The following is a 12,218-nucleotide window of genomic DNA, read 5'->3' on the forward strand; positions in this document are numbered from 1 at the left end:
TGGATGGGGCCGAGGACAGCGGAGGTGATGGTGTGGGTGCAGGCCAGGAGACGGTAGTGCCTGTGTCCTCAGAGGGGGGTTGGATCTCAGTGGCAGGTTGGGGCACAGGGGGAGAGGCAGTGGTGCAAACCGGAGGCGGTGAACGGGCATCGTCCAACCATGTGGGGTGCTTGGCCATCATATGCCTGCGCATGCTGTTGGTGGTGCCTCCCCAGCTGATCTTGGCGCGAAAAAGGTTGCACACCACAGTTCGTCGGTCGTCAGGCGTCTCTGTGAAAAACTGTCACACCGTAGAGCACCTTGACCTGTGCAGGGTGGCATGGCGCGAGGGGGCGCTTTGGGAAACAGTTGGTGGATTATTCGGTCTGGCCCTGCCTCTACCCCTGGACACCGCACTGGCTCGGCCTGTGCCCACACCCTCACTTGGCCCTCCGCGTCCTCGGCCGCGTCCACGTCCTCTAGGCCTACCCCTACCCCTCAGCATGCTGTATTAGCAGTGATTTGATTTCACAGGCAGGAAAGAAATTGGCGCAAGCCTGCAGGCCAAATATAATTTTTTAACTTTTTTTAAAAAGGAAAGGCCCACTGCCTCTAGTGAATGAATAATAAGTTTAATAACTGTGTTGCGGCCCTGCAAAAGTGTCACAGAACTTTACTGTTGCAGAGTTATTAACTGTGGCAGAGCAGGTATTTCCCAGGCAGGAAAGAAATTGGCGCAAGGCTGCACTCAACCGTAGCTGGTTGCGTCTGATTTTTTTACGTTCTCCACACAGCACACACGTACCCAGAGCCCTTAGGACTGACAGAGGCAGGGCAAATATACTTTTTTCCCTTTTGTTAAAAAAGAAAAGGCCCACTGTGTCTATTCAATGACTAATAACTGTGTTGTGGCCCTGCCTACACAATTCTGTGCCTGTAGTATCAATGGAGGGTGCAATGCTCTGCACCGCCGATTTTGAGAAAAAAAAAATAAAAAGCAACACAGCTAACAGCAGCCTGCACAGTACTCCACACAGTTAAATGTGGCCCTAGAAAGGACTGTTGGGGTTCTTGAAGGCTACACTCACTCCTAACACTCTCCCTGCCTAAGCACCACTTCTGTCCCTAATACCGGGTGCAATGCCCTGCACTGCCGATTTTGAGAAAAACAAAAAATTTCTCCACTGCTAACAGCAGCCTGCACACACGTAGATGTGGCCCTAAGAAGGACCGTTGGGGTTCTTGAAGCCTACACTCACTACAAATACTCTCCCTACAGCAACTCCAATAGAACAGCACTTTCCCTCAGCTAACTCACAAGACATCTGAGGCGAGCCGCGGGAGGGGCCGACTTTTATACTCGGGTGACATCTGATCTCCCCAGCCACTCACTGCAGGGGGGTGGTATAGGGCTTGAACGTCACAGGGGGAAGTTGTAATGCTTTCCCTGTCTTTCAATTGGCCAGAAAAGCGCGCTAATGTCTCAGAGAGGAAACTGAAAGTAACCGGAACACCGCGTGGTACTCGTTACGAGTAACGAGCATCCCGAACACCGTAATATTCGCACGAATATCAAGCTCGGACGAGTACGTTCGCTCATCTCTACTTATTAGCCATAAAGTGGTGTGACAAAAAAGATGTATATATCTTGTCCACCATGCACACAGACGCCTGCGTTGCAGTAAGGGAGAGGGGGGCTGCAGCGCAGAAAATAAAACCGGTCTGTGTCACGGACTATAACAAATTTATGGGGGGGGGGGGGGGGGGGTCGATTTGTCCGACCAGGCCCTACAGCCATACCTGGTAAAACGAAAGACGCGAGCGTGGTATAAGAAGGTAGCGATCTACCTAATACAAACCGCTACCTATAACGCACATGTTATTTATAACTCATCTGGGGGCACGCTGAGCTTCCTTCAGTTCCAGGAGGAGCTCATCGAACATCTTTTATTTGAGACCACCGCACCTCAAGATGCATTGCAATCTGAGGAGGTGCGAAGGCTCACAGAGCGCCATTTTATGCATCCCATCCCTGAGACTGCCGGTAAAAAATACGCTCAAAAAAGGTGTCGCGTCTGCACCAAGCAAGGGAGGAGGAGGGATACGCGATTTTATTGCCCCATGTGCCCATCCCACCCTGGCCTTTGTAATTACCCCTGCTTCGAAATTTATCATACTGTTTTACATAAATTAAAAAAATAAAATTAATAATCACTTATGCCGCCCTATAACTTATTGTCCTGAAATGCCAAAAGGAGGGGGGTGGAGGGAAGTAAAATCTTTTTAGGGAGTCATTTTTATTTTAGTTGCGCCCTGAAATCCAATAGGTGGTCCCTCCATTATAGGCCTAGCAATGTGTCCTGTATGCAGATTGGGGCTATAATGGGGGTATTGCTGTACACAGAACAACTAGCGCTTTAAAATTTGGGGTGCGTCTCCCCAGTTTTCCCTGCCTAAAACAAAAAAAACGGTTATGAAAATGACAAATTTATGAATTTGTTTCTTCTGCTTTACTCAAATTCATTCAAAAATTGTGGAGTCCAAATACACAGTACACCCCTAAATGAATTCGTTAGGGGTCTAGTTTTCAAAATGGGGTCATTTTAAAGGTTCTCTTTGCTTTTGGCAGTTAAATAATTCTACAAGTGAGCAATGAGGCTTGGAATTTATTTCGTTGTGCCCTGAAATCCAATGGGTGTTCTCTCCATTACAAGCTTCACCATGTCTGCAGTTAGCAGATTGGGGCTACAATGGGTATGTTTCTGAACGCAGGACAAACAGGGGTATCCATTTTGGGGTGCAAGTCTTCATTCATACGTTCGCTGCACAAAAAAACTTTTTATTACAAGGACACAATTGCCAAAGAAATTATAGCTGATTTTTTTTCCTTCAGCTTTGCTTGAATTCATTCAAAAACGTGGGCTCAAAATATGCAGTCCACCCCTATATAAATTTTTTAAGGGGTCTAGTTTTCAAAATGGGGTCATTTGTGGGGTCCTCAATGGTTTTGGCCGCTCAAAGGCTCTACAAGTGGGTAATGGGGCCTAAAAAGCCTTCAAGCAAAATTTCTGTTCTGAAAGCCACAGACTACTTTCATTTAGGGCCCTGTTGTGCATCGAGACATAAGATTAGGGCCACAATGGGTATGTTTCTAAACATGGGAGAAACAGGGGTATCTATTGTTCTGTCTTCTTATACGTTCGCACAGTGTGCAGTCCGACATTCAGTTTAACCATTTCTGTCTTCCAAATAAACAAACTGTTCTTCTTAATCTGACAGGTTTATTGGTTAACAGATCGTAGCATACAAGCGTGCATTCGATGCGACTGAGGCTTGTGATAATGCGTGGATTGATTGATTGGTAAAACTATAAAAATACAGATAGTTTGCATAAGTATGATGCATAGGAAACATTACATAACATTAACATGAAGGCACATGGCAAAATGGCTGCTACACATAGTGCTGCATAGCTAACTAAACAGTTATAACTCCCTGAGTATACAACTGACTACTAAACAGCTCTGCATAACATACTGTCTCTGAAACAAGGATAGTTTCCTTACCAGATATGCTTTTACAAAGATGGTGGATTTTGAAGAGGAGAGAGCAAGGATAAGTCTGTCTCTGACTGTCTCTAGCTGGAAGTTCTGACTGAAAGTTCCTTCGTCCCACAATGCCTTGCAAACTACCCATAATACATCACTCTTTATGGTAGAAAAACAAGTTGTAATGCCTTTGTAACACAGCTAGATGGTGCTGTAACCACTAAAACACCTAGAATGGAATGTTATGTAGCTTCGGTTTATGTGGGACAGAACACTCCCCGTCTGACGTCAACGGACGTCACTATTGGGTCTTTCTGGTGAAAACAACAAAACAAGTTCCGTCACTAGCCTGAGAAATAGCTTGTCTTCTCCAGGCTTCCACACTTTGACCCTCGAACTTGCGTACCTTCCCATCTTTGCTCGGGAACGTGTTGGTGATAAGTACGAGCAGAGTCGTGACATGATAATGTTCAGGAATTACCATAGGATGTTTCTCCTTAAATCCCACTTTGGCTGCTTGTAAGCGACCTCCTATTCTTAGTGACCCATCTTGGTCAATGAAGGGATTAAGCTTCTTCAGAGCGCTATCCTTGAAGACTGTTTGGCCTTTGCTGAGGTGGTCTATTTCTTTAGCGTAACATTCATGCTGTATAGTGCGAATTATTATGCTCTTGGCTCTGTCCAGATTGGTGGCGGTAAAGGCGTGTTTGCAGTGATGCCAACCCTTGCAAGGTCTTTGACTCACAGGTAATGTTGACCTATAAGACTGAGCTATATGGTTTAGACAGGCTATAGCACGAACGAGCGACATCCAAGTGGAAAATCTGTTGAAACGATGGGATTTGAGTTGGTGTTCCAAAGTCACCGTGTATAGAGCAGATACTTCGGGTCGGATTTCTTCATCGGTATCTGGGTTTACCAATTTAAATGAGTCGGATCCAATGCTGTAAGACGTTGAACTGTACAGAAATGCAGGACCCGTAAACCATGTTGTATTCTTAAGGTCACCCGCTGCTACAGATCTAGTTGCATGGCATGCCGGATTATGGTGTGTAGGAACATAGTGCCATTGCTTCGGACAAGTGGATCTCCTGATCCTCAGCACCCTATTGCTGACATAGACGTAAAAGCGTCTGGTTTCGTTGCAAATATATCCTAAGACTACCTTGCTGTCTGTGTAAAATTCGACTTCCTCGATTTCCAGATTCATTCCCGATGTTATAAGTTCAGCTAACTCTACCGCAAGCACAGCAGCGCATAGTTCCAGTCTAGGTATAGTGTGCTCGCGGAGTGGCGCCAGTTTGGCTCTGCTCATAACAAACCCTATATGGCATTGTTCCTTGACATCTGTGGTCTTTAGGTATGCTATGGCAGCAATCGCCTTGACTGAAGCATCACAGAATATATACAGTCTTTGCATCCTGATTTCTGTTGAAGGCACGGAAGCGTACGGACGTGCCACGTGAAGACTGGACAAAGTTTCAAGAGACTTTCTCCAACCTGTCCACATGTCTTTTTTTCTCCATGGGATCATCCCAATCAGACGTCCCTGTGGTAAAGTCTCTTAGCATTATTTTTCCTTGGATAGTAACAGGTGTTACGAATCCAAGAGGATCATATAAACTGTTTATGGTAGACAGGACCCCTCTGCGTGTGAAAAGCTTTTCTTCCTTGCTGATCTGGAAGGTGAATGTGTCCGCCTTTAAATCCCAGAGCAGACCAAGGCTCCGTTGCATGGGAAGGGAGTCTGTGCTAAGATCCAAGTCCTTTAGATCGCTTGAATGATCTTGAGGTGAGAAGGCCTCCATTAACTCACGGCTGTTAGAGGCGATTTTGTGCAACCTCAGATTAGATTGAGCGAGCATTTCTTGAGCTCTTTTCAGGAGATTGATTGCGGTCTTGTTCGTGGGTGTAGACTTCAAGCAGTCGTCCACATAGAAGTCCCTTTCTACAAAGGACCTGACATCAGACCCGTATTTTGCTTCACCCTCTCAGGCTGAGTGTCTAAGACCATAGATGGCAACTGCGGGAGAAGGACTGTTTCCAAAGATGTGCACCCTCATTCGGTACTCTATGATGTCCTCGTTAGGGTCATTGTTGCGGTACCAGAAGAACCTTAAGTAGTTTCTATGTTCTTCCTTGACGAGAAAGCAGTGGAACATTTGTTGTATGTCGGCCATAAATGCTACGGAATCCCTGCGGAAGCGGAGGAGTACCTCTAGAAGTCTGTTGTTGAGGTCTGGACCGGACAGTAAGACATCATTTAGCGAGACGCCTTCACACCTGGCACTCGAATCAAATACTACCCTTATTTGTCCTGGTTTCTTGGGGTGGTAAACGCCAAATATGGGTAAGTACCAACACTCCTGGGAATCTTGGAGCACGGGTGCCACTTCTGCATGGTTGTTCTGGAATATTCTTTCCATTAGGGCGAGCACCCACTGGCGTTTTTTTACCTGCGTTTTGCGTTTTGCGTTTTTCCTGCACAGGCATAGAGATAACATGTGTTCCTGTCCACTGGCGTTTTTTTTGCGTTGCGTTTGCGTTTTTAACATAGGAACTGTCAGTTGCATATGTGTCCTTATTTTTCTCCTAATGCACCCATGAAAGTCAATGGAAATTAATGGAAAAGCCGCGAAAACGCCGCGAAAAACGCCGCGAAAACGCCGCGCAAAACGCTGCGTTTTTTTCCCGCGGAAAACGCAAACGCCAGTGGGTGCTCGCCCTAAAGGTGAAGAAATGTTCTTTCATCTCTGGTGTCCTCTGGAGTTTGTGTTTGAGGGAAATAAATCGGCTGTAGATGAGTTCTTTGTTGTTAGGCAGGCGTCGTCTCTGGGTTTTGAACGATAGAGGTGCGACCCAGCTTTTGGACTTGTCCTTTACTATTTCTTGATCCATGATATCCAAGAACAGCTTGTCTTCTATGGACATCGCGACCCTGTTGTCCTCTCTTGTCCTGTGAAAGACTGTGCACCCTAAGTGATCTTGCTCACCGTCGCAGGCGTGGTCTTCACAGGAGGGATCTGCGAAGGGACAAGGCACGGGAGTGCTTTGTGGCAACTTTTACCAGGAAACTGTTGTGGCATGGCTGGAAAAGGGAAGGGCGTCCACTTTCTAGTGTGTTGGTAAGCATGCTGTTGACTGAGGTCGGCTTGTGTGCTCCTCCTAGACAGACGTCTCCAATGATGACCCATCCTAGGTCGAGTCTCTGGGCGTATGGAGCATTCTGGGAACCGTTAATCTGTCCCCTAGCCTTATGTCTCTTCCAAGGAGTAGGATTATTGGGGCTTTTGGCTCAAGTTTCGGTATCAGGTGAGCTATAAGTCTGAGGTGGGGGTGGTATGCTGCTACCTCTAGGGGAGGGATCTCAGACAGGTTGTCAGGAATGTGATTGCACTCAAGTATGGTTGGCAGGGGCAAGCAGGTCTGACCATCTATGGACTCTACCATGTATCCAGTTGCCTTCCTCCCCGCCGTCTCAACGGTACCTGCGCACGTCCTTAAGGAGTAAGCAGAACCAGGCCCTATGACGTTGAAGGTGTCGAAGAAGGTGGATTTAGCTAAAGACCTGTTGCTTTGGTCATCTAAGATTGTGTACACCTTGATCGCCTTATCTCGGTGGCCGACAGGATAAACCCTGACAAGGCAGATTTTGGAGCATGACTTCCCTCCTGCGAGTCCTTTACAGATCTCTGTACACTGAGAAGTGACTATTGCTGTGTCTATCTGCTCTCCATCCTGTTCCTCTGCTTGGGATGATACCTGAGAGGGTGGTCCAGGGTGAAGAGCCGTGTTGTGCTCTGTGCTACTGCATTCGGTGCATGTCAAACTGACCTTACAGTTCCTGGCGAAGTGCGATGTTGTAGTGCAGCACCTGAAGCAGATGTTGTTTTCTTTCAGGAATTCCTTGCGATCCTCTAAAGACTTCTCCCTGAAGGCTCTGCATTTTAGCAAGGAGTGTGGTTTCTTGTGCAAGGGGCATTGTTTGGTAGGATCCTCGTGTTTGTTCTCTTCTTGATGAGGCTTAAACGACCTGTAAGGAGAACCTGTGGAGGCAACATTAGTTTTGTGGACCGCTACTGGTGTTTTAAGAGGTTTGACACCAGGGGTAGTGGGACAAGACAATGTAAAGTCAAAACTGGGATCGTTTCTGATCCTTGCCTGTTGAGCAACAAAGCCTACAAATACCTGAAAGGGGGGAAATGGTACATTATGAACCTGTTTGTAATGAGAACCATGCGTGATCCACTTCTCCTGTAAGTTATAAGGGAGTTTTTGGACAATCGGATTAACACCCCTGGCGGTGTCCAGGAATGCTAGCCCTGGCAGATCTCCTTCTGCCTGAGCAACCTGTACCTCTGTTAACAGGTCACTAAGTTCCCTGAGTTTCTGGTAACTCTTACCTACTATTTTGGGAAAATTATCAATTCTCTTAAATAAAGCATTTTCTATAACTTCTATTGACCCATAACACTCATCAAGTCTTTCCCACACCATCTTTAGGCCTTCGCCTGGATAGTTTATGTTAATGTCTCTGATTCTTTTGGCGTGTTCAGCAGACTCGCTTCCAAGCCACTTCACCAAGAGATCCAACTCCTCACTGCGGGAGAGACCCAAGTCCCTTATGGCGTTCTGGAAGGAGGCTCGCCATGCTCTGTAGTTCTCTGGGCGATCTGTGAACTTTATAAGTCCCTTGGTAACCAGTTCTCGTTTAGCAAAGAACCTAGCGAAGTCCACGATAGCCTGGTTAGCGCCAATACTACCCGGTGTGCTGTTGTTATGCTGCGGATGCAGTGTATCACCATACCATATAGGAGTTTCTGGCTTAGGGCAGTCTGTATCATACCGTTCTGAAGCGAAAGTTGTCTCTAAGTCGGAGCGAGGGTTGTAGCTTCCTTTTTGTAGGGTGGTAGTCGTGGTCAGCGCCGCTTTGTCACATACCGTCCTGTTCGAGGTACTGTGTCTCGAAGTGGGGTCTTTGACGCTCTGTTTGGTATACTGGATCATAGTTGAATTCTGCCTTGGGATGCCGATGGACATATTCTGAGACGCGCTGTGCTGGATCTTCTTGGTCTAGCCCCAACCCGAGTATTTGGCTGTGTTTCTCTAATTCAGGGAGCTCTGCGGCTTCTAGGAACTCTGCTTTGGCTAATGCGGCTGCCGCTTCTCTCTCTGTGGCGAGTTTTTCCAGTGACGCCTGCAGGCAGACTCTCTTTTTCTTGATCTGCTTGCTTTTGCTTCAGTTGCATCTCTTGTGCTGCAAGCTTTTGCTTCAGTTGCATCTCTTGTGTTGCAAAGGTGGACCTTACTTTTGCTGCATCGGATTCTGCCCGGGCGAGAGCAGCCATTTCTCTTATTGAAGACCTGCTAGAGCAGCTTGCTCGTGGCCTAGTCTTATAGGAGGATGTCTGGCTAGTAGACATTGTGTGCCTGTAGGTTGGCTGCTTAATGTCTCTGTGCAGACTCAGTCCAGATAGGAACAGACTTTAGCTTGGCTTAGATCGCGCTGCGTTTACTGGGGGCTGCACTCTTGTTTCTTGTGACTAAATGGCGGCCGCTGCAATCTTGTACATAAGACCGCGTGGCTGATGGCGGCTCCGTCTAGTCTGATCCACCATCGCTGGTGACTAGCATCTGTTTTACTGTTCTGTCTTCTTACATGTTCACACAGTGTGCAGTCCGACATTCAGTTTAACCATTTCTGTCTTCCAAATAAACAAACTGTTCTTCTTAATCTGACAGGTTTATTGGTTAACAGATCGTAGCATACAGGCGTGCATTCGATGCGACTGAGGCTTGTGATAATGCGTGGATTGATTGTGGTAAAACTATAAGAATACAGATAGTTTGCATAAGTATGATGCATAAGTATGATGCATAGGAAACATTACATAACATTAACATGAAGGCACATGGCAAAATGGCTGCTACACATAGTGCTGCATGGCTAACTAAACAGTTATAACTCCCTGAGTAACAATACAACTGACTACTAAACAGCTCTGCATAACATACTGTCTCTGAAACAAGGATAGTTTCCTTACCAGATATGCTTTTACAAAGATGCTGGATTTTGAAGAGGAGAGAGCAAGGATAAGTCTGTCTCTGACTGTCTCTAGCTGGAAGTTCTGACTGAAAGTTCCTTCTTCCCACAATGCCTTGCAAACTACCCATAATACATCACTCTTTATGGTAGAAAAACAAGTTGTAATACCTTTGTAACACAGCTAGATGGTGCGGTAACCACTAAAACACCTAGAATGGAATGTTATGTAGCTTCGGTTTATGTGGGACAGAACATCTATTTTGGGGTGCAAGTCTTCATTTATATTTGTGCTGAAGAACAAAAGTTGCTTTTAAAATGACAGAATTGCCGAAAAAATGAAAATCCCAATTTTTCCCTTCTGCTTTGCTTGAATTTATTTAAAAACTGTGGGGTCAAAATGGTCAATACACCCCTAAATAAATTCGTTAAGCGGTCTAGTTTTCAAAATGGGGTCATTTGTGGGGGTCCTCAATGGTTTTGGCAGCTCAAGAGCTCTACAAATGTGCTATGGGGCCTAAAAAGCCTTCAAGCAAAATTTCTGTTCTGAAAGCCACAGACTACTTTCATTTAGGGCCCTGTTGTGCATCGAGACATATAAAATTAGGGCCACAATGGGTATGTTTCTGAACATGGGAGAAACAGGGGTATCTATTTTGGGGTGCAAGTCTTCATTTATATGTGCGCTGAAGAAAAAAAGCTGCTTTTAAAATGACAGAATTGCCAAAAAAATGAAAATCCCAATTTTTTCCTTCTGCTTTGCTTAAATTTATTCAAAAACTATGGGGTCAAAATGGTCAATACACCCCTAGATAAATTCGATAAGAGGTCTAGTTTTTAAAATGGGGTCCTTTGTGGGGGTCCCCAATGGTTTTGGCCACTTAAGAGCTCTACAAGTGTGCTATGGGACCAAAAAGACCTTCAAGGAAAATTTCTGTTCTGAAAGCCACAGACTACTCCTTTTATTTTGGGCCCCGTTGTGCATCAAGACATAAGATTAGGGCCACAATGGGTATGTTTCTGAAAAAAGGACAAACAGGGGTATCCATTTTGGGGTGTCACTCCTTATTCTCATGTGCACTATAGAAAAAAAATATGTCTTTAAAATGACATATTTTCAAAAATGTGAATTTTTATTTTTTCTCTTCTAAATTGCATTAACTCCTGAAAAAAAACTGTGGGGTCAAAATACTCATGGCCCCCTCAGTGAATACATTAAGGAGTGTAGTTTTTAAAATGGGGCCATTTGTGTTGGTATCTATCATTCTGACACCTATGAGCCTTTGCAATCTTGGCTTGGTGCAGGAAAACAAAGTGTTTCTCAAAATGCTGAAAAGTAATGTTAAATTTGTATGTCTCCTAAATGGTTAAAAAAACACGAAAGTTTTTCAAATGTGCATTCAGAATAAAGTAAACTGATGGAAATATATACCTTAGCAAAAATTTGTACAGTATGTTTGCACATATTTGCGTAATTACAGTTGAAAATGTGAAAAAATGAAAATTTTTTCAAAATTTTCCCAATATTGGCACTTTTAATAAATATTCATAAATACTATCAGTCCATTTTTCCACCTATATGGAGTACAACATGTGGTGAAAAAACAATGTCAGAATCATTTGGATATGTAAAGCCTTTACGGAGTTATGCTATGTTAAGTGACACATGTCAGATTTTCAAAATTTGGCTCCGTCACTAAGGCGCAAACAGGCTTCGTCACTAAGGGGTTAAAGAGTCATGCTACTATAAATTTTTCTCAACAGGCAGGGTATACTGGCTTTTTGCTATCTATCCTCATCTCAAAGCATCTATCAGCTGAAAAATTTAATGTGGTCTTCTCACTATAGAATTATAAAATGAAAGACAAGACGACACTGGACAGCAGTGAATTAATTATTAAGAGATAATTCGCCGTTTCCACAAGCGGCCTGATAACTTATTTTGTGCAAATACTGCAGTATTCTTGCCAGATGGCCGATTTCCATACTTACCGATCAATGCTGTTGCAGCCAATTTGGCCAAAATCTGACACGGAATGTTTTATAATGTGCAAGTTCAGTGTGCTGTATGTGTTTATCCTGCTTGTGATAAGGAGATGTTGCGTCCTAAGAACATGCAACCTCAATAACATAAATCAAAGGCACAACTGTGCAAAGAAAATACAAAATAAATGGGGGAATACTCTCCCTATAATCCCCTATCCCGGGAGGGGACCCTGCCTGCTCAGCAGACCGACCGCACTGATAAGTGCGAGCCTGCAATCGTGCCTGGGCATCTGACAAGTCCCTAGCTGGGAGCCCTAGCACAAAACAAAAAGAGAAACAAAACCAAACAGTAAAAGAACTTAGCTTATCCAGCAGAGCTTCCACCACTCTGTGTTGCTCCGTCGCTGTCCAACATAGAACTGAAGTGAATTGACCAGCACAGGAGTAACAGTTAGCACTGCTTGAATAGGAGCAGAGCTACTTAGCACCAGGTGCTGACTGACATTAATCTTACAACCACCACACCTCAACTTCAGGAGAGGTAGGAATGCTGCTAAACCCTGATCTGGCCTGAAAGCAAGGTGGAAACCTCAGAACGGCTGCAACAGTACCTCCCCTTCTAGGAGGGGCCCCAGGATCCTTAAGATTAGGACGACCAGGGT

This window comes from Eleutherodactylus coqui, chromosome 2, assembly GCF_035609145.1.
Source record: "Eleutherodactylus coqui strain aEleCoq1 chromosome 2, aEleCoq1.hap1, whole genome shotgun sequence".
Classification (NCBI taxonomy): domain Eukaryota; kingdom Metazoa; phylum Chordata; class Amphibia; order Anura; family Eleutherodactylidae; genus Eleutherodactylus; species Eleutherodactylus coqui.